The sequence below is a fragment of the Triticum dicoccoides genome, chromosome 1B (genome assembly GCF_002162155.2).
Source record: "Triticum dicoccoides isolate Atlit2015 ecotype Zavitan chromosome 1B, WEW_v2.0, whole genome shotgun sequence".
NCBI classification, from domain to species: domain Eukaryota; kingdom Viridiplantae; phylum Streptophyta; class Magnoliopsida; order Poales; family Poaceae; genus Triticum; species Triticum dicoccoides.
The window spans coordinates 531187578-531193695 of record NC_041381.1 but is presented as its reverse complement, the minus strand read 5'-3'; the positions used below and the strand labels follow the sequence as shown (position 1 = coordinate 531193695).

The window sequence follows — 6118 nt, the reverse complement described above, 5'->3', positions numbered from 1 at the left end:
TGGATTTGTCGCATTTTCCCTAGTGATCTCCCGTGTTTTCTATTTTGAACTTATGTACATGCCATCAAGTGAAATCAGCAAACAGATTTCACATGCGTGGCCACTAAGAAGCACCTACCCTGCTACTTAGTAGAACAAGTGTACTGGATCGCATATATCCAAAGGAAAAAATTTCTCACAAGTCACTGAAAAAAATGTAAAAGTTAAAGCAGCAGCAGCATCAACACAGGGTGTGTAGCAGCCAATGGCACACAAACGCAAACACCTTGTGGGCACAATACGGCACGCACTACTTCTCATTCTATAATTACATAACGTCGCCATTACAAATGTCTGAACTTCAACAACCATCAACTAATTTTGCGCAATTCAAAATGCTTCTTTTACACAAATTGATGTAGCGCACTCACGCACATAGCACGCATGCACACATCCATGGCAGAGAAAGCCAAAGGGGAAAAGAACCAACACAAAATGTATGTACTCATTGGCATACCAACAAGCAACGTACATAGTAGCAGACCTGAAATATCATAGTTTCCCATGTAGAATTGCTGCAGTTTTTTTGTCGAACTGCTACTGAAGGACAACATAATAGGCTTACATTTGATGGGCAGCTGACAAGATGCCACAGCCGCTTTTACATCCCTCGCAGATTTGTGGACGGAACACCGGCGGCTCAGGGCTTGCAGGGGATCGTTGCTGTAGGATGTGAGACATGCCAAAACCACATGTATTTTCTTCAGGATCCCTGGTGACAGGTTGTGAATTTCGTGACCTTGACAATATGAACTTCAAACACACACTATAACAAAGCATCAGTCGAACAAGACTGCTCATAAAAAATAGACTACTAATACCAGATCCTAACAGATAATTAAATTAACAAATATACAAATATGAACAGGCTTGCGTGTACGTATCACAAAAAAATTATCAGACATGAGTCACCAAAAGTTCTGAACTATCCTGAACTATATTATGTGAGCTTCGACGTCTTGACAATATGAACTTCAAGAAAAGACCCTATAATTGTACAATATGATTTTTTTCGTGAAAGAGGCGCAAAAATCGAACTTGCTCTGTAGAGGTATTCCCACAAGAACTGATATACATAATACACATGTATGAATATTTGTTGCTCACAAAAAATTGGGCAAAGGACAAAATCTGATGTTAGTTATCAGAGACATAACCACAAACATGTTGAGAGCATCAAATCAGCACAACTTTCACGAAACTTGTACAAAAAAATCTCCAAAGAAACAGGGGACTAGCAATCACGGGAGTTGATGCACATCTAAGGCAGAACCTGAACGGGGACTAGCAGTGTAGTTGGATTGATGCGAAGCCATCCGGTGTGAGCCAGCCACCTCCTCTCCAGGTCCGAAGCATGGAGCCAGGCCAGCACCATCCAGGAGCTCCGTCTTGAACGGCCGGAGGTGGCGATGCCGAACGTCATGAGCGGCACGGTGGATCCCCATCGCACTATAGGACGGCGGTGCAGACAACGACTACATCGGCCGGGAGCAGGAGGCCGCCCCGTGCACGTCGCTTCCCATGCCTTGCCGGGGGTCATGGCCAGCTGGATCCGGCCGCCCCCTCGACTGGATCGGCAATGAGGTTTGCGGGGGCGGCGTGATCTGCACGGTGGCAGGGTCCGCTGCACGGCGAAGGGCGGGCTAGCACGCGAGGGACGGCGAGGTGCGCGTGGTTTCCGGCGGTCAGGGGCGGGCAGGGTGTCACGCGGCGGTAGGCGGGGCCCGAGGCGACTCCCGGAGATGGAAGAGGGCCAGGACGGCGCGCCATGGAAGGTGGGTAAACGGAGGTGTGGGTAGGCCGGCGGCTGCAGGTGGTTGGGGTTCGTGGAGTGGAGCGGCAAGGTGGAAGAAGGTGGAGGGGCCCGACGGCGATGCACACGAAGGAAGAGAGTCGGGATTTCAGGGAAGGGGAGAGATGGTGGGTGGGTGGGGACCGTGGGGTGACCGAGGTTTTTTTCCTTTTGTTTCCTACCGGTTCGGGGTTTCGGAAGTTGGAAACGACCTCGTCTACGTTCCGAACTTTCGAAACCCCGAACCGGTAGGAAACAAAAAAAAAACCAGGGTGAGAAATCTCAAAAAAAAAAGACCCAGGATGAGAAATAAGTAATTCCTCACCCTGATCGATCGACCGAGACGGATGTTGCAGCCAACCAAACCACACGCGCCTGCATCCCCGTAAAAGAAAAAGGTCATTGATTCCATCCTGTAAAATTACATTGGTATGCATGTAATTTACGTTTATGGTAGGCTCGAAGCTACCCCACGTTCCCGACCACCCCACTTCCACATACTTCTTTTTTTCTTGACAAAAAAAAGAAGGCTGCGAACGGTTCCAGAGTATCGACGGCGAACAATACGGGAGACGTCGGCGTGGTGCTCAGCGATTTGGGGCGGCCTGGCCGGCGAGGCGCTGTGCTGCTCGGCGACGTGGTCTCGACGCTAGTGCGGCCTGCTGTGCGCCGTCTGCCTAGGTCTTGGGCGGCGCTGTGCGCGGAGCTATGGCTGGCGTTCGCAGCGGCGCTGTAGTTAGTGGCCGTGCATGGGCTACTATGTGACGGCATTCCTGCTGATTGGAATGTAGTTTGGTTGGTTGTGAGTGCACATGAGGAGGTGAGCAATCAAGTTCAAGTGATTTCCGTTCGAAAATTTCAATTAGGTTCCCCTTACGATTTCCTTTATACGTTTTTTTCCAAATTGCTTTGGGATGCTATGTTCCCAAGTATAACTAGTTTTGGTGTTGTTCTGATTAGTACTGGGTTCTCTCAATAAATCTAGGCAGAACAATCTGCGAGGTCATGTTCTTCAGCATTTTACGAGGTTCAGATACTAGCTTGATTTTGTATGTTGTTGGAGTTATCTGGGAGGTGATGCTGGGTTTTGTTTTGCAACCAAACAAAATTCAGTAAAAGAAAGTTGTATCAGGCTATCAGCTCACCGTGATCTTTTATGCTCAATTCATTAGTCAACTCCTTTATTCATCCATGCTGCTCGCTTGCCACTGTCTCCAAATCTTTAAGCTCGCTTATTTTTATTCCCTAAAGCTTTCTTCTGATTAAACAGTATCTCAACATGTTTCTCCAAATTGCGTACTTTCACTCTTGCATCTTCAAGCCCAAGGGAAAGTTGTTTGGCGTAAGATTCAGGTTTTGACTTAACTGGGATGCAATCTCCAGTACGATTTTGCTAATTTCCAGATTTTTCCCCTGACGTTCCTGCTGCAACTAAAGAACAATGACCTTTAGTTTCTTTATTTTCGCTGCTTTACTATACCGAGTAGTGTTTATAGCCACAATTAATTGCTTGATCACTGACTTTATATGGTCATATGACAATAAATGGTTCTGTACAACAGAATAGCCAAGGTTATCTGGAGCCAATACACTCATTCCTTCTACCTCAAAGCCACAACGTAGATCAGTGCAATCGCTCGGAGTCATGATGCTATGTTTCCTTTTGTTTCTTAGGCTCCCGTCCTTCTGTAACTAATTTTCTATTTGATGGCTATTACTTGCTTCGTGTGCTGGGTGTCATTCCTAGGTTATTATACGTGTTTTCCTACGTTAGGAGTTTTACAGCTATGGTTGGACTTGGTAGGTTATGTTCCGGAGTTCCTGTAAGAGCCGGTACGCGACGAACTGTCGCTTTTGTTAAAGCAGGTACCAAGCCTTTTTTCAAAAATGGTTATTTACATTTACAGTATATGCTTACTTCTATTTGTATTGTTGTATTTGGCACTCTAGAGCCAATCATTATCAGCAGTAGGTTCATTCCAAGTTTGCCTTTTATAATCTTGTCAAGAACCTCCCTAAGCTTCATGGCCTTACAGCATGTTTGGCAGTTTGAGGGAATGGGAATCATAATTTTTAAGTCGGAGTTGGCTGAGGGACTAGACATGGGAAATGGACTATTAGTCCAATCCCACGTATAGTGTGGGGTGAGAATTTGACAGAAAATGAGCTTCCTCTGTTTATTTCATGGGTGTAGGAATGGGAGTTGTTCACATGATACGCATGATGTACGAAACTGAACCAGGCTTTTGTCAAGGTCTACAATGCAACATCTGACATAAATAAATAATGGGTGGTACAGAAAGCCAGCAAAACTGGATACAAGATCTTGACATAAACTGAACCAGGCTTTTGTCAAGATCTGTAACTGCATTTTCTTAGGAATTCTCCATTTTTTCCACTAGACCGTCTCATCACTAGTTTACTTTTACTCGTCATGTAGATGACGTGGTTGATGGAAGAGTGTCCAACACTATCACATAAGTCTGAATTATGAAACTGAAAAGACTTAGTTCTCTGCCCATAAGTCTGAATCTAGATTGTGTCCAACACCCCACATCAGGACTTTACTAGCTTCATTTTATGATTGGTAACATGGACGTACCAGCAACCAATCAAGTATTTTTCACGTTACATTTTTTTCATCACTAGCTATTTCTTTTCTTGTAGCATCCGAATAAACATAATCATTGCCGTCGAGGAACAAAAGAATGTAGATTTGAACTTAATTTGACAGGACTGAACACTATCACAATTCCAGATTGCCATGAGGACAGCCTTGTATGTCATGTACTCATGTTACTTTCGATAATACATATGAGATTTCCGTTTTTATTTTCTGTAATACTCATTGTATTTTTACGCAACTTCTGCCTTGCCGCATTGGAAAGATGATGAACGATTATTACCATGGAGTAATAAAGCTTTTCCGGCCAACCGGAGAAGAACAAACCTACATGCTTCATGTGATTACACAATACACATGATGCAAAGGCCTACATCTCCAAAGATCGGAAGGTGTTAGCCAACATTTATAGATTGACCCCGGGAGAAATATTTGCATGGAACGGCTATTAGGTTGATGAGATCCATGGCCATGCTTTCAGGACATATGGAAACATGGCGATGCCAAGATGCTGCGGTGATGAGTATTACAAAGAAGAAACAACTTAAGAAATAGGGCAATTGTATTCTAATTTCAGTATCAACCATTTCTGTTTCAGTTTTTATTCAAATGTGTTGGGTTGTTATTAAACAAGTGGAATAAAATCAATGACAATCTATTATTCAGTTTTACATGTCTTGTCGATTGTAATACTACATAATTTAGCCATGGTTGTACATTTTTTTCATTATAATTAACGTTGCAGCGAGGCCAATGGATCCCACATTAAGCAATTATTCTCTAAAAAACAGAGATGTGTCACCATTGAACTAGTGAGACATTTTATTCTAAATGAGCTTTGGTCGCATAAAAAAGAAATGACTAAGAACCTTTTTCAACATCCCAATTAAGCTAGTGAAAACTCGTTTTATTCACCATGCTGAGGTCAACCAAAAGAAGGTTGATAATTGACTAGATTGCACATCATCCATCAAGGAGCATCGACGTGGTGTGTAAATGACTCCATCCTACGCAATTAATTGTTCGGCCTCGTGTTCATCTGAAGGTACAATATTATGCAATATTTGTGTGAAATTTGCTCCATCAAATACTATTAGTCTATGTATATTTTTTCTAAAAAATATAAACTAATAGGTACATCTAGGCATATCGCCTGATGGTCGGCGTATATGGGCAACAACCAAGTGTTCGTGGACAGGTGAATCAACATTGAAATGCATCGTGTCCCCTTGGTTGATTCTGTAGATATATTAGAAACGTAGCCTTCCTTTTTTTTCGAGTAAAGAACACAGCCTTCCTATTAAAAAGTCAGGAATGCCTCCTAATACCTACGTATTTGCTTCTGATTTTTCTTGTCTATAAACCTGTGGGACCACGTAGCCTTAATCATGCACTAATTTACGGGAATAATCTGTTTTTCTTGCTGTGCTTTTTTGGGGTGTAGGGGTATTCTTTATGCCCTAATCTTACTTCACATGCATGCAACAAATCTTACCTCATGTGGTTCTCATCGTGGTGTAACAAACGCAAAACCAATTTGAAGACCGTAATATTACCTCAGTGACACTTTCTCCTTACGATGGATGGAGTCTGGTTAGGCTCAGTGCATGGGTTAGCTGGGGTGAAGAATAAGAATTCTGAAGAATAAGAATTCTTCATCCAGG

At 43.3% G+C, this 6118-nt stretch overlaps 1 long non-coding RNA gene across 1 annotated transcript; it reads right to left on the bottom strand.

The window, feature by feature from the left end:
* Positions 1 to 271: 271 nt before the first annotated feature.
* Positions 272 to 1953, bottom strand: LOC119347418. The gene is made up of 2 exons (XR_005168320.1): positions 1313 to 1953; positions 272 to 751 (listed from the first exon to the last, which is right to left on the bottom strand). It is a non-coding gene; the product is annotated as an uncharacterized LOC119347418 (long non-coding RNA).
* Between the last annotated feature and the right edge of the window lie 4165 nt (positions 1954 to 6118).